The sequence below is a fragment of the Leguminivora glycinivorella genome, chromosome 12 (assembly GCF_023078275.1).
Source record: "Leguminivora glycinivorella isolate SPB_JAAS2020 chromosome 12, LegGlyc_1.1, whole genome shotgun sequence".
NCBI classification, from domain to species: Eukaryota; Metazoa; Arthropoda; class Insecta; order Lepidoptera; family Tortricidae; genus Leguminivora; species Leguminivora glycinivorella.
Window position 1 is genome coordinate 20,448,933 of NC_062982.1, and position 26,858 is coordinate 20,475,790.

A 26,858-nucleotide genomic window follows, 5' to 3' on the forward strand; every position below is an offset into this window, starting at 1 on the left:
ATTATACAAGAGATCGTTAATGTGCGTTAGAAACCTTCCAGTAATCTGTTATTATGGCAAGGAGTAAAGTAAAAGCTGCCTTATTTTCGAATAGCTATTATCTATTTCGCCGTTCATCCGAAAAAGACGGAGAAGCGGAAGTATGAAACACTCGTTTCGGCCGAATGTAATAACTGCCTCTTCGGACGGACTGCAAGATGGATCGTGGAGGGCTACAGTAATTAAAACACGGAATGGACGCCATAAAATAAATGCTACCTAAATACTTCTAATAAACGTAAAAGATTATGTAAAATAAAAACTGAACAAAACATTATATCAAATTAGAATGGGCGACAATACATTTTCACTTTATATGCCATTTCATTCAATGTATTTATAGTAAAATCAAATTAAAAATTGGAATGGCCGTGAAATACTTCGCCAATAATATGATAAAACGCAAAATGAAATTAAAGCCTCCTCATTCAGGTGGCATTATCGAATTTGTAAAGCAATGCCTCGGTCCTCAATTCATTAACGAGTATTAAAATTTCGCTATAACCTCAATTTAACAATTATCTCATTAAATCTACGTACGTTTCGTATTTCATTGGTTGTTTAATAGCTAAGACAAACGATTGGCAGTTACATGAACGACCGCCTTTCTACCAAGGTAACTAAACAACTGAAAATGCAGTTCGTCGGAGACAGCGCAACAGCTCGCAAGTATCTACAACAAATAAATAAGGTTTCAATTTCAAACATAGTCTATAGAATTGGCACCTTATCTACATAATGTTACTAATAGATGTAATGTAAAATGTTCTTTCTTCTCATTTTCACGGAAACTTACGAACGTGTCATGCTATTTCAGTCAGTCTCAGTAGAAGTACTAACGTTAACTGAACTAGCACGATAAATACGAACGTTTCCGAGAATATAGAAAACAATTAGACACGACATCTGTACGTGGTATTACACTATCCCCGAAGATTTGTGATACTACAGAAGCATTTAAGCAGTTGTCTAGTAGACTTGAGTAGTTTCAACGGCTGATATATACGGAAATCACTGGAATTCGCTTCTCTATCGAGTTCGATTCTCATACGCGCCGTATTCACTAAGTTAGAAGCTCAACTTTAACACTAACTTATACGTACATCGATAGGTATAAGTAGGTATATTGTATAAAATTAGTGAAAAACCTAAAAATCTTACACGATACTAGGCAAGGGATTACTGTAAAAGATTAAACAACGTACTACACTTAGAGATAGCTTAAAGTAGGGTTATAGAGGCATTGGAACCTTCAGTTAAGTCCTTAGTCACTGAAAAGTTCATTCAGTATTATTTTAAAAGTAATTACTTAAACAAAGAAAATATTCATAAATTCACCTCGAGTTTGATTAAACCGAGTCACACGTTCATTATTTTTATCTTATTTTATTTTCAATATTTCATCCGCACTGTAGTTTCGCATCACGCCCAAAATTATGCAAATAAATTTTAAACTACCCTCATATTCACATAAAAACATTACCACACCGACAAAACATTTTTTCTACCTAAATATAGATATGTCATCGAATCACGTTCATCTAGAAGCAAGCAGTGATAAAAACTACATAAGTATAAGTATTAAAAGAAATATCTACGTCTGAAAAATCAAGTGTAAAGTCTGAGCTAAAGAAAAAAAAAAACATAACTACCATAGTTACTTAGCTTGCGTTACAATTAAGGGGTCACAATGGGTAACTTTCATTGCTATATTTTAATAATTATTTTCAAACTCTTCCAATAATAAGTACACTAAATCCTACTTTAACTCATATACATTTACGTCCAAACTCCCATTTCAATATTAAATTGACACATCCAAGTTTACCTATTGCGGACCCTTAATTAAATTAAAATACGAATATTACTGGCTGTCATAAAATTGGGTGTACAAAAAAATAACAAAATGACATCACATACAACTATGTACACAAAATAATGTCTACACACGGGACCGACACAAAGTTCATTTCACACGACACAGCCGATTCGTCTAAAGATTAACGTGTATTGCAATAATGAAACGTGTTACCGTCTTTACACTACTTATCTTTAAAAAGTGTAAAAAAGCGTCCCGGCAAAGATCGCAGTCTCTAAGCGCACTGTTTTCATTTACTAATTACTTTATTAGCAAATTATACTTTGGCATAATGTTACACTGACTTTTAAATACCGTCCTTTGATCTGTAATATTTTAAATGCATCTATACTTCAACCGTTTTATATGGAATTTAACATTAACTGTTCCTATTCAAAAGACAAAAATAGCATGAACAGCATCGTATAATATCATAAGGAGATACGGGATTAAGTATTAATAGTTATTACTCCTTCCGACTCACAATCATGTTTATAGTGGTCACATTCGTTATATAATACGTCATAAGTAGCGTTCCTAGGCACTCATACATGTTAACCTCTCATAATGGTTTGCTACAACATTGAATTAACAATATTATGGTAGGTCGAACATCACTACGTCATAGTTGACAGGGCGCTTGGAGTCAGAACTAACTTTTGCGAACATGTTACTCAACTTTGACAATACATGTCAATAAAGTTACAAAAGTGTAATAATAAATTCACGTTCGGAAAGTTAATTCTGGTGGATCGCGGATGATTTGGAAACTTGAACGACGTCTATAAGTGACCAAGGAGGCATCGAAAATAATTGTACAATTTCGAGGCAAAGTTACTGTCAAATCAACCTATGGAATTATAAATGGACTTTTTTATTGTCTACTAAAACTGTCAGTTAACAAAGTGGCTGGCCGCATTAAAAGTTCCGACTCGCTCGCCTGTCCAACCAGTATTTTGAGAGTAAATGCGTTATTTTAAGTACATTCGTAGTGCTAAGCGTGCGTTCGACTAGACGAGTACGTTGGGCGACCGTCAGTTGGCGTAGTGGTCGAATGACCCGAGGTATTCGAGCGCGGCGCGGTAGGCAGAACTCGTACTGGTCCTGGAAATAAAATTTGGTTGTAACTTATTTTATTGGGAAACCGGATTTTCACAAACCGGTTACGAACATGGAAGAAAAACATATGAGCTTATTTTATATTTCGTGGGAACTGATAAATATCTTCATGTTTGGACACAGTTGGTAGACTTGGTAGGTTTGCAGAGCGCAACACAATATAATCATGTCACATAATTACATGTTCTACATAATTATGTGATCCCAATTTTCCTAGTAAAATTTACGAAAATTTCCACGAACATACTACAATATTCTTATGAAGATTTATGTTGAGCATGAACACGCTGGTGCGTCCGACACCCGAACTGTAATCGTCAAGATTCAGTCTAATGTGAAGAACTTACCGGTACTGTTGATACCTGCGATACAATGGTCAAGTTTTGGTCCTTACCTCAGTCTGCACCATGGCAGGGCGCTGAGTGCGCAGCGTACGAACGGTCTGGAACACGTCAACCACACCCTCGTATTGCATACGCTCCAGCACCGTCGACAGGGTGATGAATACGCCGGTGCGGCCGACGCCCGCGCTGTACAAAAACAAATAGTAAGAACCCTGCCGCATTGGATGCCTATGTACAAAAATGCATCGAAAACCAGACGGATGTAACCCATCTAATCCATCCACTAACTGATAACTCTATTGGACCTGTAGTCTCATGGATGACGTCCCATCGAAAGTGTGAGATAGAATTAAAAAGACAAAGAACATTCAACAATATACACCGTGTTTCACTTAACACTAAAAACCTGAAAACAGTTTGTTCAGAATCGAGAAGTAGAATCGATTGAGCTATATCTTGATGGGGGTAATATTTTTATTTAAATTTGTATTATTAGTTATTTTTAAGTGCATATTCTATTGTACTCGTAAGACAACATTGTGTATATCAATTGCTAGAGGTTGTTTACCTTTTTCAGTATTTAGGGGTATTAATACTGGCTGGTTACTTGAACGATTATTTTTTCCGCTACGAGTTTGACGTTGTTTGTCAGTTTAAACTTAATGTTTATCATAAGTCATAACAAATTGAACTCGTACCTAATTACAACCTTGTCATTTTGAATATTGGGTTTAAATTTGCTTACCTGTCCAATTTGAAGTTTACTGTGACAAAGCTTTAAAGTGTTTTACAATGACATCTTAGCTGTCTATTGGTAAACCTTATGTCGTTGCAGTAACGTACACAAATAAATGGTTTTATGGTTTATGGTGGAAGTTAGCAATTATTTTATTGAGTGTAGAGCTAAAAGTCAAGTAGAGCTGTACAGAAAATTAAAATTCAATTTAAAAAAAGTAAACATCAGATTAAAAGATGAATACTCTAGATGAGTTTAAAAAATAAAAATCAGTTGGGGTGTCTAAGGTTTTGGAGTGTTACCGGAAACACGGTGTAGATTTAAACACACTAAGATATTGATAAACCAGTCCAGACTAATGCAAGGTAACATTAAAGACATAAATATTCCCGTTAAATCTTTAAGCGTACCTGCAATGTGCTGTGATAGGTCCATCCTGTCCAAACTGCTCCTTGGTCTTGTGCACTTGTCCCAGGAAGTCAATGAAGCCTTCTCCGCTCTTCAGGACTCCTTGCTCAGGCCAGTCGGTGAACTGGAACTGACGGACCGTTCTGGACGCTCCATCACGGGCATCCGTTACCTAATGAGGTATTCAGAGGTTAAATAGAGGTCAGAGTTTACCACATGCGAATATTGGCCAGAACTAATTTTTGAGCCACGACTGAATCTTCTATTTGGCTCTGTCAAAGTCTTTTCGAGTTCCAATTAAGGACTAAAGACATATTTTGTGAGGGCCTTAGTTTGTAAACTAGTCATATAGAATGAATGTGTGCATTTATGTTCACAAAACAACATAAGTATTTGGATCAAATCCGGGAAAGTAAGTTTACATACGTTACAATTAAGAGAGTTTTACCTGAATTCCCTCAAGATATACTGAGGCATATTATATTCAGCAATAGGATCCACTACGAAGCATTGATAGCGCACAGAGCGGTCCGATGGCCAGTACTGATGGCATTTTTCCTGTAATAAATTATCAGTATTAGTAAAAGAATACAGAAATACAAAGGACAATCATAAATGTACTCTTAGTTAATGCAAACTCACCTGCCCATTTCCTTGAGTTTCGTTAACATCACATTATGGTAGAAGTTGTGTTCCCAAAGCATACGCCAGAAATCGTCAGTGGTATCAGGCAGAGGACCCTGCGTGGCGATATAAGCCGCTCTGTACCGATACCCATCGACGAATGAAACGTTGATATAATCAGATCCATCCCTTAGCGTCAGACAGACCCGAGTAGAACTCAAATGGCAAGATATGAACCAGTCTGTTTTGTTGCTTATTACAAGGCAAGCTGGCAGAGACGAAGCTTAGTAGAGTCCGCTTTCATGTTGGCGAGCTTCTTAAATTCCAATTCCATTCCCGTGATATTCTCAATAGTGTCAATACGCATAAGTTTCTGGATATGCCCGTGTAAATTGCGAGCCGGCACTTCGGTGTCACCACAGACGACAGCCTCGACTAAAGCGTCGTGGATGAAGATGTACTGGTCTTCGGTTTGGACCATGTAGTTACGCTGAGCTCGCAAGCAAGTGACGTGACCGTAGATGTCTACAGTGCGCTCGTATCGTGCTCTCTCTAGCATGGAGTCGATGACGATGAAGCAGCCAGTTCTGCCGACACCAGCGGAACAATGAACAACTAACGGGCCGGCATCAGGCAAATTCAGAAAGCTCGCACACGTCGCAAAAACTGTAGGAAGGGAGCCGGATGATCTGGCACACCGTGGTCAGGCCAAGCTGTGAACTGCAGCTGTTTGATCTCCCTCCGCTCCAGCACCTCCGTTCCTGGTTACTTGGAAAGTTCGAATGCAGTAAGTGGCGAGTTCCTGAACTTCCGCGATGGTTACAGTCATCATGCCATACGTTTCGCTGCCGCGGCTCGGCAAGTGCTGATCAACATTTCCCGATCCTCGATGCGCTCCTCAAGTTTGGTCATCATAACTATCGTGGACGTTCGCAGTTCCCAACACATGCGCCAGAAATCTGCAAATGTTTCTTGCAGAGGTCCTTGAGTATGCCCAACGTAGGCATTATGCTTGCGGTAGCCATCGCAGTAGTTAGCATTGATATAGTCGCTTCCAAAATATTCCGTCTATTGGCTGTAGGATGACGCGGCTGTGGTCGTACGCGATCACATTTGCATATCGATTCTTAGGTTTGTTTACATCCATGTTGGAATGGTCCCATGTGAACTGTTGACCAGGTTTCGATACTTTCATATTCTTGCGAGAATTTGAGATTATCATTAGATTTGAGTCTATCGATATGTTCAGCCAGTTCTGAGATGGGTATAGGTGGATGAGAAATCATAGCAGGGGTTTTGGAAGTTAAGTCTTCGCATTTCGACGGGATCGGACGGTGCTCCGAAGCCAACATCTGCAGCCATAAGAGGCCGCGTGACCGCAACCTGATCTGGCGTTTTACGCATGGTTGTCGTCGCTTCTTCACAAAAAATAACATTACTAAGCAGAGAGACAGACTCAATGCTGCAATGATGAGACCAGATTATCCAAAACATGCCCTTCTTTTCTGTTTCTCCTCAATTCTTATTTCTGGATCTCCATTAATATCTTTGTCAGGGCCCGGCCTGTAGGCTCTCACAGGGTGGAGCTTCCGCATATCGAGAGATAAGTATTCTGAGAACGGACTCGAAGTGTACTGCCAGTGTTTCTGAGGCGTGTCAACAACAGCCCTCACGAAAACGCGATATTTCTTAGTTGGATTTAATTTTCTGTTCAAGAAACCTTCATAATTTCATCATTTCCCAGGTGGAAAGTGTATAAAATATTTCTTTGTAAGAATTTGGCAGCTATATAAGGAGCATTTTCGTCGTCGGTACGAGCGTTATTTTTTATTAACTCGATATGTTAGGCCAGAGATTAGATCTGGATTCTTGTAGATTCATGAGACACTTATCATCGGAGCACTACTAACTAAATAATAATACGAAATAGGGCCGTACTCTTCAAGAGCTTGAAAGTAGAATAACTAGCACTTCATTTTCAACAACGCCGTAAAAATCAGGACTTTGCCCATGGGCTTCGGTGCTGCAAAACTGGGTAGTGACGGTAATTTTACTGGCAGGAGAGGCCTGCTATACAAGGTGTCGTCGTTGGGTATGGCACTAACGTGCCCTTACTATATGTTGTAGAAGGGTGACAAATCGTTAATGGAATATGATGTTCTATCGTGTTTGACGATGATATCTCTTCGAGGTGTTCTTACGTTTTGAGTCATCCCTAATGAGTCAGCGAATTCCTTCGATCGCGTTCTGTGAAATCTTATAGTTAACAGAGGATTCAAGCGTAACGGTGGAGCCAGAGGATAGCGTCATTGAATGCGTGGACACGTCTTGGAAGCTCTATAAAGTATAAAAACGCACTTCTTTAGGTTCCCACTTTAACTTGTAACCTGTGCTGATAATCGCCTTCCTAGACCGTCGTCCGCTGTTTTCGCTGCTTCAGCGATTAACTTGTATTATTCTGCGAATTTTTTCCAAGTTTTCCAAATCAGCGGAATGCGTCCACATGAACTGTCTTTTGCTGCCACTCGTCCAAGTCGTCGACTGGCGTCATAGTGTAGAATATAGCATATCTCTAATATCTTTCTTCTTTCTCGAGCACGCGGTTCCCACCACTGCTCACGTCAGACTCAGATGTGGCGACAGCTTTGAAGCAAACATTGGTGCTCTGCCGATCATCCCGTTCAGTATGCCGCCGTGATCTCGCCACTGTATTGGTCGCAATGGTCAATGAGTCTGTCTCAAGCTGCGAACATGGAACGTGTAATGAGCATCTTCTTCTAATCAGGTAAATACGAGTCTTATTCGCTGTCGTAGTCCTTTCTATAAGAGACGACTGATCACCTTTCTTTACAAGAACTCCAACGTCATACTTCTTTATCTGACTACGCCCCGAGTCAAGCACTTTAAATTGGTGCTCTTGATTGGCCTAGATGATGACCATCTGGGTGTTTGGAAATGATGTCTGGCAACGTTTACTTGGAGGGCCCTTGACCCACCTTCTGGGCGTGAGCCGTCGCGTAATGGATTTCCTGTCCTATACCGATATGGTTGCATCCAGCTATCCTCAATTCATATTGGACGCCTCTTTCTAAGATCTGCAATTTTTATGAGGAAGTATAACTTTGGTGTGCAAAATTATCTTCTTCCAAATTTTACGATCCTTTATACCGTATCTCAGTCGATAACCTAGTAAGTCTCCATAGGTGTGCATTGGTTTAGTCCACTCCAGATTCAAATCGATGCGAATTGGCGGGTTGTCTGTTCAAGAACCACGAAACAGAGAAGGGCATAGATTAGTTAAAAAATATATAAGATTCCCAGGGTTTAGCCAAAAGTCCTAGAGGCTGTTGTGTCATCTAGCACCGGGGGTTGACCTGTGTGATGCTGTTCGGCTTCCATGCCGGGCGTCTTCACTCGATACCACAGGGGCACCTCCTGTCTGTCACCACTGCGAAGGTGAGCGCGACAACTTGCACGTTATGCCGGGAGTCAGGCTGCAACCTGATATGTTCAGTTCTAGTGTCGTGTCGTCCATTACGTTGAAACGCATAGGGTCGTTGAGGAGGCCCTTGCTCCTGTGGGGGAAATTGTTGGTTAGATTGTGTTCGTTCATTATTCTAAGACGAGATTTAACATTGTATGAACATCTTAAAATCTTCAGATGTTACGTGTTTCAAAATTTAACCACCAAAGAATGAATGGTACATGTCACTATTTTACCAACATAAATAGTTGATCTTTTTGAAAAGTAGCTAAAAATATTTTAACCTCTTCTCGAACTTCTTGCACATGCACTTTTATGGTAGCCCCTTATGATGCCGTTCTTCTCCTTCTCGTGGGCGGCTTCCAGGTGACGTGCAGCGACGTGGAGTTGATGGCCGTCACCTTCACGTCCTGAGGCTCCCCGGCACTGTGACCACACAACAGAATGTCTCATAACCGTCCCAGCACTCCTCTAATACGGACCTAATGCCCTATCAGCATCTACGGAGCGTGCTAGATAACTACCTAAAGCTTCAACTCTTAAGGGCCTAAATTGGATCAAAGCAACGACTGCATCGGAAATTAACGCAGTGAGTGCGGTCGGTAGTCACCGTCGCAATGCTGATAGAGTACTTCGGCCCAGGCAAGTGTCTACACGAGCCTTTCAGCATCTCGATCGGGCATTTGAATACCAACACACACTTATATATCATTTACGCCCTTTTACATCACCATAACCAATTAAAAAACCATTACCTTCCAATCCACATCGTTAAGAACAACTAAAATTGTCAAACAACAGTTCACAAGAGTAAACATTTAATGTAAGTTTTCATCTATAGTTTTTCCAAAAGCAGCATTTGTTTTCAAAATTCACACACTGCAAGGGATACATGCTTGGGGGCGTCAGACTTGGGGGCATCGGTTGCAAGTTACAAGGGGACACGCCAAGTCTTCAAACCCACATAGTCAAGACATGCGTCTCTCAAACGTTACCACTTACAGTCTGCGTAGAAGAGTCGGTTAGGTTACACGCTAGGAAGATCGATCTACATAAAGCTTAGGCACAAGCACAAACGCACAGCTAAACAAGCACTATAGTAAAGTGTACTCACTCCTTACGGCTGTACGGGTTACCAGCGGCCCATACAAAGTCAGTGACGAGAAAAAAGAGAGAAAAAACGCATTCAAATACATTTAAGACAAATTGTGCGAACATTGCAGGGCGAACGGAACTACTAAGTGAGAGATTACGAGTAGAACGCTTGTCGGCGAAATAGGGGGCGCTCTTATTTCCTTGTGTATTTTGAGCTCTTTAGGAGGCGCATTCGGGTTAAGCCGCTTGGGACACCGGCGTCAGTCTAGTTCGCGTGCATTGCCTTTTCTGTTCACTGCTACGTCGAACAAATGCGAGAGGGATTCATTTCTCGCGTGGAGCAAAAATGTCTTTGGAAATACGCGAAACATTTTCTTGTCGCTATGAATATTCTTTGTGTGTGTAAGTGAATTATGCGGGTAAGTATTTTCATTTTTTCACACGATTGTACGGCTCCGTCCTCCGGGGAGTTGTTCGAATAGAAAAAGGCTCTGCAGTTGAATTTAATTTAGTCCCTCGGCGCTGAGAAGTCACTCACACGCACATGTATTGATTAACGCGACGGCGGCGGTGGTCGTGTGTGGTGGCGGTGCGCGCCATCTCTCTGTGTGTGGTGCCTCGTCCTTGTGTTGGTCTTCTGTGATGTTTGTGGCAGTGTCAGAGTGTCATGTCTCGGCGTGCTCCTCACAATGTTCAGTAAAGGGTCAGAGGCTGGAGCGATCGTCGCCGAAATGTCTCGCAGCGTTCTTTGGACCGGCTCGTAGTAACGGCGATAGCGTACTTTAGGCATAGTATTGTATGTCACAATATCTAGTGTGCATGCACGACAGAAAGTCTGATAGATAATACAGAAGAAGGAAGGAAGAGACAGAAATCGCTACTTGCAAAGAAGTCGTAGCCTGAGAGCGAGTTAGATAGATAGAGACAGAGAAAGACAAGAAAGTGTGCAGAAGTCTAGTAACTGAGCTGAGCAGATCGAGTACAGGGCGAAGAGCGCGGCTCGGATCTATCCTTCGGATACCGCTAGTACAGCCAATGAAATATAAAGTGATGAATTTAGTTCGGATCCTCGGGACGGGAGTCGCTTCGGCCGTTCCGCTAATAGTAGATAGTATAGAGTAGAGTGAGTAGAGAAGTTGTGAGTTGAACATGCGCGCGTGTGGTGTGGCACGGTATTGGTATTCAAATGCGGCGCTCGGGCCGGTGCGTGTGCGTATGGGCGCGCGGCAGCGCGCACGCGGCGCATGAGGCTGCGCCACGCTGCGCCGCCGCGCCGGGCGCGCCGCCGCTCGCGCGCCTTAATGCGCTCTTGTGTGTCACGCACTCGTTCTCTCACCTTGTGTCGTCGCTAAGTGCTGAGTGCTTCCTAAAAGTGCAGTCTGTACCCCACGCAATCATAAATAAAACAATAGATTGCGCGCGGCAAGACTGTACCTATCTGGTGCCCAGTGAAATAAACTGAACGAAAACGGTGCTGTGTGGGTAAATAAAGCATAAAATTGTGTCCATCGCTAAATACTCAACAATAAGTGCTGCGCCAAAATCAATAGTATAATAGTGCCGTCGAATATACCAGGTGCTGTATAAACTTTGCATTTCAGTGAAGTACCATCTTATGCCATCAAGAATTAACGCGGCAAAAAGAAATCATTACATGTGACAGTGAGTGGAAATATCAAGCTCTACGCCGCCCAATGGTGCAACGGCTAGAATGCAGTGAAATTAATCGCACTGGTCATCTGTGACATGGTAAATATACATGGATTTATCGGCAAGCATAGTAAAACGTTTGTTACGAGAATAAAGCCTCGCTTGTTTAGAATTCCTGCTATGTGCTCTCAAAAAAGGAACAAAAGAAAAAATGACATTCAGTAATTTTGATGGTATTGGCGCTTAGAATTTGGAAGATTTGATATTGAAATTATTCTGAACAAAATTGTTGAATGAATTTCCATTCAAGTTGCCTACCGCAATGTTAATTAAATATGTAAACATTGTTCATAAACCAATAAACAACTGAAATGGAATCTATACACAATTAATTATTTAAATGGAATCTGTATTATTGATGAGTGAAGCCACTTTGTGAAGTGTCGTATTTATTGATTCCATTCAATCCTGTTCCATTCCATCAAGTCAGAAACCAAAACCATTCATAAGATCCGTGAATTGGACAGTTATAGGCATTTAATCTGAACAAAATAACTTATGAGATATATGGTTTGTTCAAGTCGACCCACATACCAAATCTCCCCAGAATTTAGAACCAGAAAATGCCAATGTTAATTACTCTGATATTATTCATTAGATGATTATAGTTCAAACTTTTGAGCTTGAATTAAAATTAATAGAAAAATACATGCAATACCAGGAAAAGCAGGTATATAAACCTGCGCGAATGTAAAAAAATATTTCAATGAAAAAGAAATTGTGAAATAATTCCAAAATTGTTGCATTCTGATACAGCATAACCAAATGCGAATAACTGTCGAAATAAAAAAAATTATTATCTTATTGTCGCTTGTTGGGTGAGGATCTTTCAATTCAGCGAATTTTTCTTGTGTGGACGTTTAGAAACATGTGCCAGTAGTAACAATAGAAAATGTTCTTTTACATTTATGTTAGCAGTTATAACTTACTTATCTCTCCCATTAAAAACTTCTTCATGATAATTTCTCGATTTTTTCAAATCTTTTGCTTCAAAGCCTGGCTTTAGAATATCGTCAAATATGCTCGTCGAATTGAGTGCAGTCCTTTCAACCCGGCGGAGATAAACTCTACAGCTTCTGACAATTTTGCTACCGTTCCACTGTCAGAAAACGTGTAATGAGGCTAGATATGTTGCTCAAAAATGTAGATGCTTGAGTCTATAGGGACCAAAGTCATTTTTATCTAAATATGATACAATGATTGCTTGTAAAGCAGCGGGAATATTCTTGCCTTAATTTGAGGAGGCTTAATAATTACAATGTACCTACTTAATGCTTACACTTTAGATTTGTAATGGTGGAGAATTTCAAAGCGGAAGTTCATTTCAGCCGTACGAATTAACCATTGTAAATAAAATAGAGGTCCATAAAAATGCCAGGGCACCTTTTCGTCTTCATGCGTGCGCACAGTGATGACGGGGGTAGGAGGCGGGCCCGTCGCCGACGCGCATCAGTACCGGCCAGCACCCAGATCCGGTACTCGGTCAGCAGCCGGAGGCTCACTCTGGCTCCGAACGTCGTCTGGTTAAAGCTTCTGCAGATCTGGTTACGCCTCCGGGAATCCCCCCCGACCGCTCTCCACGCACGGCAACTATCGCTCCACGGCGATCCGACCGTTCGCTCGCTCCGCCAAGCGGCAGCTGCCACGTTTACACGAATCGCGGTCGGCGACACCGCCACACGCAATCGCGTTCATTGGCGGCGCTCCGGGAACTAAAATGTCGCTCAACAATAAAACAACCTGCAACTCAAACGAAGGCCCGGCCAGATTTAACCCGCCCTAACCGACGTGCAAATCACTGAATGCGATTGAAACAAAACGGTGCCCAAAAAAATGAAGAAAGACGACGGTAAATCGTTAAAATAAATCGAGCATGCACGCATTTTGTGTTAGTGTGGTGTACGCGTGCTGATCGCTCGCCCATACATCTCTATGTGATATCCGTCAACACTTTCTCCTGTTGGAAGAAAATTGTGCTTATTATGTTGTGACACGACCACGGCAGCATGAGTTCCGCATGATGTTTCCATATTTAGTGATGTTTTCCCGTCTTTGGCTTTCCGCATAGTTAATGATGGTTCGTAACGGCATGTCCGTTTCGTGTCGTCAACAGTGGGATTTAAGCAAAAAAATAATGTAAAAAATAACTTGAGGTGTACACCCCTCATGTAAAACTCGGACCTACTAACGACATTAAACTACTACTAGGGTAGGGTGACGTACGCGCACTTACCCATGTAACTCGCGTCTCCTTAAGCGTACTGTTCGTCGCGAGAATTGAGGTTCCATACTTTACTAATGAAAAGATGCTCAAAAATTGTTTCAAACAGAAAGACTATTTAATCGCCAATATTTGAAGTGTCACTTGTTTGACTGGTTGCTGGCTGGTGAATTTGTAAAGCCACATATACCGTTTCGACGGCAGTTTACAATTACAAAACACATATTGTGGGTAAAACTTGGTGCCAGCGCGCTGCAATGCTGGCGGCGTGCCGAGCAGGTGCGTTATGTGAAATTACATTACGGTTACACCTGTAAAACTTAGCTTCGCTAACAGACAGAAAACATAACGGAAGAGTAACGAGAACAGTTAATTCTGAACAGAATAATTAACTGAGATCCTTTATACCATCATTATTTTCCGGAAACTTTCGTATTTGTCCTTATCGATCATTTTCTGGAGTTATATTTGTAGTGGCTGACTAAAATAATATACAGCGCCATTGGAGCGATTTTCAGTGAGAAAATACTTTGGTAAAGCAATATAAAATGATTCTCGCTAAGTCAGGTGCAATCAAAGAATATTTACCCAGATCTCTCCTCATTACTCTTGGAAACGGTTTTCTCTCTGCTACCCCACTCTCACACTGTCAAAGCAAAGAGGAACAGTCGAAGGACCTCACGCCTGATTCAAAATCTCCAAATGCAAATATCGCGGGAGCGATTTCCCCATTTCCCTTTTCGAGTTTTTTTCACCGAGTTAATCAGGTCCTTTACGCAGTTGTAATTTTGTTTCCGCAGCTTAGCGAGTTGAAAAGAAAACAATTGGTAGACGGCTTTGTTCGCGTGGAACATGTCATACGTCAAAAAAAGAAAATTCCTACGTCAGTTTACCGAATTTAAAAAAGAAAATTTCAGCAACTGGTGAGGAGTTTAATATCCAATAGATCGTAATCTTGGAAGCTTGATCGGGTGGAGTTCATGAATTTTTATCGTAAAAGCAAGCTAAAATTTGAATTGTTCGAGGCATGAACCGGTGGAGACTTCAAAGTCTGCAAATAAACGCTTGATACAGCTCATAGTGACTTACATTTATTATTCTTATCTGTTGGTTGATTTCTTTTATTAGAAATTCATCTTATTTTCATTGAAATTCTAAATAAAGAAACATAAATGCTTTTTGCCTATTCTCAATCATTTTGATACTTATTAAACTTCACACTTTACAACGCATTATCCTGTCGCATGTTTCAAAGAATCTTGGGGATTACTTTGTAGGTGATACTACTTTGTCGGTGCGACATTATCACTTGTTTCTTTTAACGCGATATTTTTGATAAGGACCACTACCAGACAAAATCCATACTCTATGTCACCCTGTATCCTCTAAATGGAAAAGTGTGTGTCTGTTTGCATTGTCCGTCTTTCACAACTAAAGCCGGGGCGATAATTGGCGTGATTTTCTAAAGTGAAGAGTCTAATTGAAAGGATGGAGAGTAGCCATGTGTTGCTACTTTTTGTTTCTTTCTAACACCCCATTTCCTGGAAAATAGGGGTGGAAATTTGTATAGGATCATTCCGCAAGTTTAGAACTTAAATGCTAGTAGATTATATTTATTTTGAAAAACGCTCCCACACCAGATCGCACAACCAAAGTGAGGTCCCGACCGCTTCCGCTATCAGTCACGCCGAGCGCGCGTCCACACCGGGCATACCATATTGTCATCGTCCGGGACGGCTATAGGGCGGCGTGGTGGCGCTCCCTCTCGCATACAGGCAAACCGCTCGCCGGAGTGTATTAAATACACAGTGTCGTTCCAGGTACAGCCCGTTGAGGATTGTGAATCTCCGTCGATCGGGATGCGTCTGGAGGAAGAAAACAGGAAGATTAGTCTTTCCAGTGATGCCGAAGTCTAGCTTGATGTCTTACAAGAGAATAAAGGTAACTCACTTTGGGTTTTGTGACGCTGGATTTACTAAGCGCCTTAAAATCTGTCTCTTTTGCATTTATTTTTTCACATTTCTGATTGTGATAATCTGTCGTTTGAAGGACTATATTATTAACACAAAAAACAATATTTTTATAGAACATTTTTATCACTTTTGAGAGCTTGATGAGTTAAAATTTTCTTAACAACTGTCTAACTTCGATGCGGGGTCCCAAATTCTCTGAAAATGCCTGCCCTAAACCTACCAGCGGAATGATGTTATGTATTGATACAGCAGAATCATCTCTGGTAAAAAAAATTAAGGAAATCATTTTAGTTCCTAACATTTCGTAACGATTTCTTGGTCTATTACTTTGGATGATGTAGCGCCTGATATTAGGGAATTTCTGGCGAAGAGTCAGTGAAATAAAGTCTCGGAATTTGGTACGTTACTTGAGGTCCACTTGCAAAAAACTCAAACCAGCATTTTTGATTCCTCTTCTGGCCTTCTGGCAGTTAGCTAGGAATAGAATTGCCTAAAAAAAACTCTTGACGGCTTTGGCGCATGACCCATGACTAGCTGTGCTGCAATCCTGATTGAACTTCTTCTTCTACCAACATCTCTTCATCGCGCACGAATCCATACCTCATCAGCGCGGCCCCAAAATTTATCGAACTCACGCGCGACAAAGACAAATTTATTCTTGAATCCAGGTAAAGTACTGTAATATCTCTCATGTCCCAACCAAACTCTGACACAAGAACCAACGCGCCTTCACTTAAGAGTTTTATTCATCTTTACAATGGGAAGATTATCAATGGAAAGTGTGTGTGTCTCTGTTTGTTTTGTCCGTCTTTCCACAGCAAAATATGGAAGAGGCGAGCAAGCAAACGCTGATTTTTTAAGTGGAAATGCGGCGTTGAAGGGATGGAGTGACATAGAGCATTACTTTTGACATCCTCTTTTTCACTGGCGAAACGAAAGCCTCCGGGCAAAAGCGCAGTATTTTATGTTTATTTATTTTAAAAAGAAGACAGTGAAAAATAATAGATCGGTATTTGAAATATGCCAAAATCAGATGACAGTCATTTACAGTAAAAATATGCCATAATCGGCGAAAGAACAGAATATTTGTGCGCCAAGTATATCATAATTCAAAGTTTGAATCTGTACCGTATCACAAGATTCCGGCATTCTATTGTACCCACCAAATCCAAGAAAGCTAAAAAAAAACTGGTGTTCACATGAACAAATTTAGTGATAACATAAAAACATTCCATTCGTCCCCGCCACGGAGCCTCAGTCGTCATCGACTCATTGAATTTAAAAAGCGCCATCATCGAAGATGAAGTCTGTTAGCTTAGGAGGGCGCTTTTTTGGTACGAAGACCTCATTGAGGTACATTAATTTCATTACCTGCACAGTTTCCTAGCATCTGGTTGATAGCATTGACATCAATCGAGACAGTCGGTTTAGTTGAAGTAAAGATTTACAGCTTGATCTGACTGTTACCTTTCGTGGTCGCAATCGTCTCTTAGCTATTGCCATTTTTTGTGTTTGTAAAGCTTGAAAGCACCTGTTTTGAGATATGTTACGAGCTTTGAATAAGAAAGCTGTTCACGCAGACCTTTTTGGTCAAATCATGGTTCCGTAGCATATTTGTAATGTGATGAGCGAGAGTCAGTCATGCCTTAAGTGCCTTTTCTGTCTAAACGGCAATTCGTTTTAACGTTCAGTTTATAAAAGTACATCTATCCTCTTGCGTGACGATGCTTACGCTTCTGACGTGTGTCCATATCATCATCGTCTTGCTTGCGCCAGGCGCATAGATTCGCTGGCGACAACTATTGAAGAATTAGCATAGATCACGCACTCTTCAAGTTTTTCCTGAAAGCGAGCTATAATCGGACCTTTCAGCCAAGCATGTCCTGAGTGGTATTTATGGTATTTGAGGTAAGCCGGCCCTCACATTTTTACGATCTATAGCTCATGTTGAACCATGTTTAAAAACGCTATTGACTCCTGTCCTCTACCGCTTGCATATTTAAGCAGATGAGGGAAGGCATTAAAAAGTTGTTCTGAAAACGAAAGTAGAGTAAACTGAGAAAGAAACATAAAAAGGTAATCACTTCCTGGAGATGCTTTGGCAGCGTAGTGTCAGTTTCGGCTGGAATTATTATCTTCATGGACTAATCACCGGGATTGCACGGTTGGTATTCTGTCGAGCTCCCGATGTTTCAGGCCGCCGTTACATGCCACATCATGATCACGGAAAACATCCTACAAATATCATGGTTTTTCACGTGGTCAGAAGTATGACGCCAAACAAAAAATCAAAACGTAATCACGGTCTATATCCAGGTCAGTATCGCATAGGTTTGGCGAAAATAACTGCATTATAACCCTGGTGAGTGCGCTTCGCTATGTATGATGCTAGCTTTGACGTAAAGCAGTGTCAGTTCCGGTATAGCTCGGCGCGACGCGATAGTGCTGTCTTCGGCGTGCGCTAGGGCAGCGCCAAGGATATTCGATATGTATCAACAGACGACGATCTCGCCTGCTTACACTGCCTGCCGCGCACGCAGTTCGATGGTTGCGATGTTACTACCAAAAGCAAACGATGAAGGATTCACCGTTGCTGGATTCACGCGCTTTGCGTGCTATTTTACGCAAGTTCTACACCCGTTACTAAGAGAGACTACGAAGTAGATATGGTCAGTGATGCACGATCATCATTCAGAAGCGTACTACCATGTATTTTTGGCGTGGGCCAGGGCGTACGGTGTGCAACATCAAACAAATAATGCTGGGCTGGTTTCCTATACTTAAATACGAAAGTGTTATCATGCAGTTCTGGGGAAATAAACACCAGTGATGATTATGTTTAAACGTGATTTCCCTATTATTTAACCAGATCCACAAGAGAAAAATATAAATTTTATATGAATTGAACGTGTGTTGTCATCCACAATCTTATCATAATGATTCCATATTGTGCAAATAGATTTAGACAGGTTCTTAAAGAAAGCAGCTGGTTTGACTAGTGAAACTTCGATTTATTGAGACCTCATCGCGCTAGCGTACAAGTCGTCACTGAGTCTATCGACGCCTCTGTCACCAAAGCGGGATTCACTTGGGCAATGACCCATGTTTCTTCTACGCTGCTAGGCGAAATCCTCTCCGCTTCAAAAAGCGTTCACATCTATTTGTGACCTTCCACTCTGCCAGAGTATAGTCTTACTTCCACCTCAGAATCCTGTCAGTATTGACACTGACATTACTTTATTTTGTTGTTTTGCTGTAGAAAGTCAGTTTGATACTATACTGAAAGAGTTCCCCAGTGACGCAGGGATTCAGATTGGTTTGAATGTGCGTATTCTCCAAATTACGAATTTTCAGAAGCAGTGTTTTACATGCTGAACACTAGGAGTCATCCCGTTGCATTTTACCTCAAACCAATACTTCACTTTATTTTTGACGATAGAGTCCCCCGAACAACCACCACTGCTCTGTTCAGTGTTATGGCCTATGGATATAGATTTTTCTTTTTTATATATGGCGACAAACACGGTGTCTGAAAATGCGAAGTGAACATAGGGAGCTAACCTTATCGACATATCAGCTCCACGACACCAGTAGATCGCTTATCCAGAGGGTAAGACGGGGCCTAACTTCAAATGAGGACATTACTGTTGGCGGTCGATCCTCAAACATGAAAGGAGCGATTGAAGAAGAGAAGGACCTGCCAAAATTACAACTTGCTGCAGTTTTGACCTGGGACAAGGAGGCGGAGTCTGTAGGCCCTGAACCAGGCTAGGAAGTGTCCCGCACAACACTCTGATGCAGGTGTTGTACTGTGTGAGGGGTTAGCTCTTACTTCCCCATCGTTGTCTAGGTCGAAGCTATTGTCCATCTAAACATGAAAACAGATCAAGATTCAGATTTGTTTGCAGCCAATTTTAAAGCAGTCGTTTTTTAAGTAACATGACAAGGTAAAACGTGATTTCAGATCAGGAGGCGATCAAATGCGAAAGGATCGCTAATGGGTCATCAATGAACTCTGTCATTCTTCTGCTTCAGTACAAATCACCGCCCAGTATACATAATACTATCAGCTGCAAAAAAGTCCTTACAAAGGAGAAATTATGAATGAATTTGAATTATGAATCATTGTTAAATTCATACACATTTTTGCAGCTGACGTAGGTACAATCTTTAATGTTCCTATTTCATTAAAATTGTGGTGGGATATAAAAGTGTTTATGATAGTACGATGCTTATGCGTGACAGTTTCTAACCATAGTGTACGTCAAAATATTTACTTAAGACACTGACATATCCGGTCCTTGTCTCATACAAATCGAAATCATATCCTACAATTTAAATTAGAAAACGCATGGAACTCATTAAATATTCGGGTCAATTCGTTTTCTGTATCGTAGTACATATAGCGAGTATCTTACAGATCGGTATTTCCACGGTATTTCTTATTAATCCCAAGACCCGAGATCGCAAGCGACTAGTGGTTGAACTGTACTAAAGGAATTAAACGACTTGAACTAGTTTCTTTGACCGATTGAGTTCGATCGGAAACTTTAAAGACGGGAACCGATATATGTAAGCACTTTGTTTATGAGTCTATCTATCGAATACTGTACACATGTACCAATATATTTTCTAAACAGCAAGCTGAAATCTTTTAGCTTTTTTTTTAATTATAAATGGGCTTACTCTTGGCCAGAGACTAGCCAAAGGCCAAGACGTGGCCTACGATGGAGTGAGCTCGCCCAGAAGATGCCGGTTCACTCTTGATTTGAAGGTTGCCGGGTTATATGAGCTCGGAAATATAGCCGCCGGCAAGGAATTCCTTTCCTTGGCAGTTCGCATAAGGAAAAAGAAGCAAAGCGCTTCGTGCGAATTCGCGGAATATCTAAAAAGTAAGGATGGAAACCGGCCGTGCGTCTAAGACTCCAATGGCAGAATGGGGACGATGGAATAAGATCGTGTAGCTCTTGAGCACACTCCCCGAAGTGCAGCGTATACTCATGTATGCCCCTTCAAGGGGACACATGACAATTAGTCACGTAAGTACATTGCATGTAAGTTTAATTGAAACTAAAACTTACCATTTGCGAATGCCATGATTGTAGGGTCTGCGAAGGGTCTGTAGTAGTAGATTTTGTAGCCCTGGGATTAAAAAATACATTAACTTAGTAATCAGTCATGTATTGCTTTCATAGGTACATAAGTTAAGTAGGTACATTTCAGTATAGGCACAGCTGTGAACCCACTAAATTCAATTATGGTTCTGAAACTGTTCCTAATGATGCAGAAGGGTGACTGACACTGGACTTGTACTCTGATAATATCGTGGGTGCATAAAAATAGACCCTATTGTGTTCTTGCCGTTGAGAAATGGTGCTGCCACACTGGCTGTTGACAGGACAGCGCAATGGCGCCATCGCGTCTAAGGAGGGCGTAACATTTTCCACCGATTAAGTATCACACAAAAAGAAAGCTTTGTCGTGATCCGGGACTGCCAGGTGTATTATTCCGACCAGTACAAATGTATTACAAATCTTTACTCACAGTGACTTGTCCATTCGGCGTCTCTGGCTCGTCCCACTGAATGACCATGGTGCTCGAACTCAGCGGCCGAACTTGCACATTCCTCGGCGCTGAACCCGGTTCTAAAAACAAACGTACATTCTATTATCTCCATATTTACTTACCTTTAACCCCCTTGATGTATTTACCAGCATCGCAAGAGCAAGATATGACCTTCAAGTTTAAATTTCTGTTTTTATGTTTGAAAAAGTAACCAGGAAAGGACATACCCTATCGGCATGATAGAAGTATATTCAAGTAAAAACTGACAGCGCGGATTATGAATGACTGTGGCCTATTTCACCGACATTGACGCTTGACGCTGACAATTTTTATTCTGTGCCTATTTCTGCGACTGATAAGTAACATTATTACTCAGTCGTCATTATTTTTCTTGTTGATCATTCAATGAACAGCAAAATGACACTGGCGGGCGACAATTATCACTGCCTGGTGAAACAGATACAGGTCGTTACCGTCTTTACAGTATAAAATAATTCGAGATTATTTACTTATTACTCCTTAGAAAATAGAATAAAATGCAAAGCCTTCTTGGGTATATCTTGTCTTAGTAAGAACCTAGCTAAGAACAACAAATATATCGAGAATTATTTGAGAGCATTCACTCTAATTCATTTCATTGAATTCTTTAAAGTCGAGTATGGATATTGAATGTCTCACAATAGATATAGTTTGTAGCTCACAAAGTAAAATAATATAAAAATTAAACCCGTAAGCAAAAATGAGGAACACAACACGCCTGGTTCAAAATACGTCAACTACAACAAAACAAACAAAAAAACCTGGGTCTTACTCTACAAATATTTAAAATACAAAAAATTGCACCCAGTAGGTATCTATTATCTAATGTTAAGGAATAAATTTGTTTCTTTGACGACCGGTCCGGCTCAGTCGGCAGTGACCCTGCCTGCTAAACCGCGGTCCTGGGTTCGAGTCCCAGTAAGGGCATTTATTTGTGTGATGAGCACAGATATTTGTGCCTGAGTCATGGATGTTTTCTATGTATATATAAGTATGTATTGTATTAATCTATTTAAGTATGTATAATGTATATCGTCGCTTAGCACCCATAGTACAAGCTTTGCTTAGTTTGGGGCTAAGTTGATCTGTGTAAGGTGTCCCCAATACTTATTTATTTATTTAATGTAGTAAAACAGACACGTAACAGATGATAAATATATTCGAGGCCGAATCGAACTGGGGTCTTCAGCATTCGCCGTTAACGTCATTGTCATTATCAAAAGGCAAAAGGTGGCACTTGTTCTTGGTATAAAATAACATTAATAAAAATACTCTTTACATTGTGTTGTAAAATAAATTGATAAAATGCCGATTTCCAAAACTAACATTTTATATTTCATGGTAAAACAAAGGTAGGTACACGACCAATTTTAATATTGTCAATTTACTGAAGTGTGTTATAAAAATATTAAAAATAACTTGAAATTGAACTGTTACAGGCTGAAAAGCAATTAATTTAGTTTCCATTTAGGAATTAAAATGTTTCGGAATATGTTACACTCATGTTGATTTGATATAAGCGTTGTAGTAATACGTATTTATTTAAAAAACTGAATTTAATCTGGGTCCTTGAATTTATTTTAATCGGATAAAGATAAAAAGATTAATAAATATTATATAATTGTGAGCAAATTATCCAATAAATCCAGTGCGGGATAATCCTATTAATCCCAATCATATTACGGTATTAAAGCATGAAACGATGGCAGTTTAAAATTATTGGTAATATGAACGCAATTATCACCTTCGTTTGTTATGAACGCTATATGAATAATAATAATATCAAGGGTCAGATGCGAAGGCGGTGATCTTGGACACAGCGCGGATAGTCCGGCGGTTCACTCTCTCTGCAGCCTAACCACCCATGGCCCTTGGGCCTTGGGCCCTACCCCGCTGCTGGCGGCACCCTAGGTTAGGTTTTTTTATAATGTGTCTATATATTTTTGTAGTGATTTTATATGTACAAATTCTTAGCCTTGTCAGATAAAGAATAATATAAAAACAACAAAACATGTATATACCCAATGTTACCCAAATGACCTTACACTTCATGTAGTAGTTATTTCCATAAAATAAAACTTTTATGATTAATACTCATGGATTATCGCGTCTGTTAATCTTCAGTGCCCAATATAACTTTACAATTTTACTATTAAACCCTTACTTTAACCTTCATTAATTTTCTAACCCTAGAGTCTTAAGTACTTTACAGATGTAATGCGAGAAGGGTTTTCATTCATCTTCCCGAGAAATTCTTCGTATTGCTAGTATTTTTCCCGTTCATTGCTACATGTCAGTTCAATTAATGTCAGTACATCTTGTATAGTCCATTTCAAATACGAAGGCCCGGGTAAGCGCTCAAAACTTAACAATAGAGACTCATAATGTTTGCCTTTTGTTATCTAATTTGACCCACTTCAAATTAACACGCATCGAGTGCAATCTTTTTTATTAATTTAATCGGGTATCTTTTGTTATCAGTAATCCTATTGTTAGCAACTAATTGACCGTCTTAAGTGCCATCGGGCCTTCGTATCGTAGAAATGGACTTATACTGAGACTGACTGAAATAACGCATGACCTTACCTTTCGTACGTTTCCGTAATATTACAAAGAAAATCTTTTTCCACATGCATCTATACATATATATTTTGAATTATGTAGAACTCAATTAAAACCAGCACTACACCAATAACATGATAGCATAGAGTATACAAATCTGATCTTAAACATAATAATAATTTTCTAGTTGTGTTTATGATAACACTCCCACACCATCAATACGGTGCAGACTTAGCTAGCTTGACTATACATTTTTTGTAGAGTCTCAAACTTTCACCAAAGCACAATAAATATTGATTTGTTACAGACCTACTAGTTCCGGCGTATTTCTCTCTCCATAATGATTATTACAAAAGTTACCAGTGAGAACGGACGTTTAAGGTATCACCCAAATCAACTCGTGATAATTTCGGCGGCGGCATTAATATGACAAAGTCCCTCGCAAGTCTTCCCTATAGGGCCTAATAGTTAAAAGACCATTGTGTAAAAGTAATAATACGCAAACGCAATATCAAATTAAGAAGAGACAGAGGATGCTGTCAATTATCGTCAAAGTCAAATATGCAGCAATAAGCAGCACAATGCCGCGGCGTCGCGCCCAGGAAAAGGGGCGTCACTTAATGAAAAATCTCTTTCTGCTTGTAATACTCGGAAAGGACGAGACAATAAAGTTTTTCGACCGCAGTGTAATATTAAAACGACATAATCTTGTGCCCGATGTCCGTAAACTTTCCCTTTATTACAAACGTAAAACAAACGACTACAATTTTCGTATGGCAACGTTTTTATTAGCATCTCATCAGAGTTCCATTATTGTTTTGCTCCGGCAATCGAGACAACTCGAGAGGGAAAAAAAAAAACTCAAATTTAATATTTAAGGACGATAAATTTGATATGATAGCTGCTTGACAGCGATCGAGAAAATGTTCCATTATTTCTTTGTATCAAATGTTGTTTCCTAAAAAGAGGGAAGAATTTTATTACGAGATTATTTGAAAGCCATCCGACAATGAGGTCTTGTATTAAAAATAAAGGATACAACAGAATAGATGTTACAAGTAAAGAAGAATTAATCAAATATTATAGAGAACCTTGTTAGAATAATTAATACCTTCTGAAATCAACTACAAACAAAATTACCACCTCATACAATTCTGAACCCTACGATAACGAAACATGCTATTAATTACCCTTTACAATCATGTATACTCATAATCAAAAGTTCTCATATATACAGTACCTCCCATACAGAATCCACTGCAAGGATGCGAAAAAATATAGCAACTAGTTCATGAAATATATAGTACTTATCAAACATCACACAAACGGTGCAAAAACAGAGGTGTATATTTGTATAAAGAAGACCCTAAATCGATAATAAAACTTTAATGGTGCATGAATAAATAACAAAATAGATCCATACTAACTCTACTGTCTACTTTAATAAAAATAAAAGTGCAAATGAAATAAATAAAAGTATTGTAGGAAGTACTCGAAGCCGAACTTACATGAAGCGGCGGCGATAGTCGTACGTCGCGTTATTGAGGGTATGCATAATACGATAAAAAAAATATAGAAAACAGCACAAAGAAAAAATGTCCCATTCTACATATTTACTCAATTCCAATGCAAATAAATGGGGCCCGAAAGCGATACTGTCGAAATGATAGCAGGCTCAAGCCTTAATGGATGATTGGGTACAAAATCCATACGTTCGAAAATAAAAATGTTGCTTTGATATCGGTAATGATACTATCAATTCGTGAATATATTAGAACTGCACTTATACTTTGATTTGGGTAAATAATACCGCATCAGTTAACTCAATTTCCTGGAACGAAACACGGAGCAATGCTGGATAAAAATATTTTGACATTTCATTTTGATGTACTCTCTATATCTTAGGATAGTAAATAACAAGTAGCTTTATTTTATCATGAATTTTGTACATGCTTTTGTAGTAACATTTTTTAGTATTTCATTTACAACATTGCAAACGAAATACTAAAAATGTATATTCCTGAGGCATCGTTGATGATCTTGTTTCTGTTGATGATATATTTTCTCCATGTTAACTTAATAGAGGGAAGCAATGGCGCATGTTTATAATAATTTGGATTTGCATTTGGAAATTGCAGTGCACCTCATTAAGTAAATAATTAAATTTATAAATAAGTAGACATTAACAAGAAGCCCAAATTTTCTTCTCCTTGATTACAAGGGCCCCATACATACATTTACTGCTTTTTGTTGTTTTTCATTGTATTCTAATAGCAATTCTGCTTCCACATGTTTCTTCTGTATCGTTCAGTTTCAAACAAAAAATTACGCGACGTTCTCGGTTGAAAACAAGTGAATCGTCGAGATTTTGCATTACGAACGGAAGTATTATAAAATGTTCAAAATTGAAAAATGTTCGATTTGTAGTCAAGCTACAGTTTTGGCGCCCAACGTGAGGCGTTGGTGTGGCCGAATGGCATATATCCTTGCGTCCTATGACAAAGTTTTTGTAAGACTACGTAACTAGATGGTTATAAAATATCTACATACCGGTTTCCCCAGTAGTGATAAAGTCGGGCGCCGGCGGCAACCTCGGCCGATGTTGATGACAGCGATCACGAACATCTCATACTCGGTGTATGGAGATGAAGTTGGTCACAGAGTAGTACTGCGATTATCACGCCGGAGATCTCGCTGAATGCCTGTCGGTAGGGATAGAAGAGTGAGGAATATAGTAGAAAAGGTGAAGTCAGGCGTCTTATACAAGTGAAAAGTAAGTCGACTAAGACATTAAGTGCTGTAATCAAGAAAGGTCTCTGCATTTACGAGAAAGGTGATCTAGCTGAACAATTTGTTCTGTGGGCAAGTATATAGTCTGGAAGGTGACTTCGAAACAATTCGCTCAAAAAGGAAAACGCAAGATTATACTCTATTACTTTGAGTCAGAGCAGCATGAAGATCTTTTGGAATGAAATCTACTGCTAATAATGAATATATGCGATCATTTCATTGATTTGAGAAAAAAAAAAAAGAATAGATTCAGAAAAATAAATGGGCGCAAATGTTTTAATGAAGGACCCA

General features: G+C 39.8%; 1 pseudogene; it reads right to left on the minus strand.

Moving 5' to 3' along the window:
* Positions 1 to 2,627: 2,627 nt before the first annotated feature.
* Positions 2,628 to 26,417, minus strand: LOC125232047 (annotated as a pseudogene).
* Between the last annotated feature and the right edge of the window lie 441 nt (positions 26,418 to 26,858).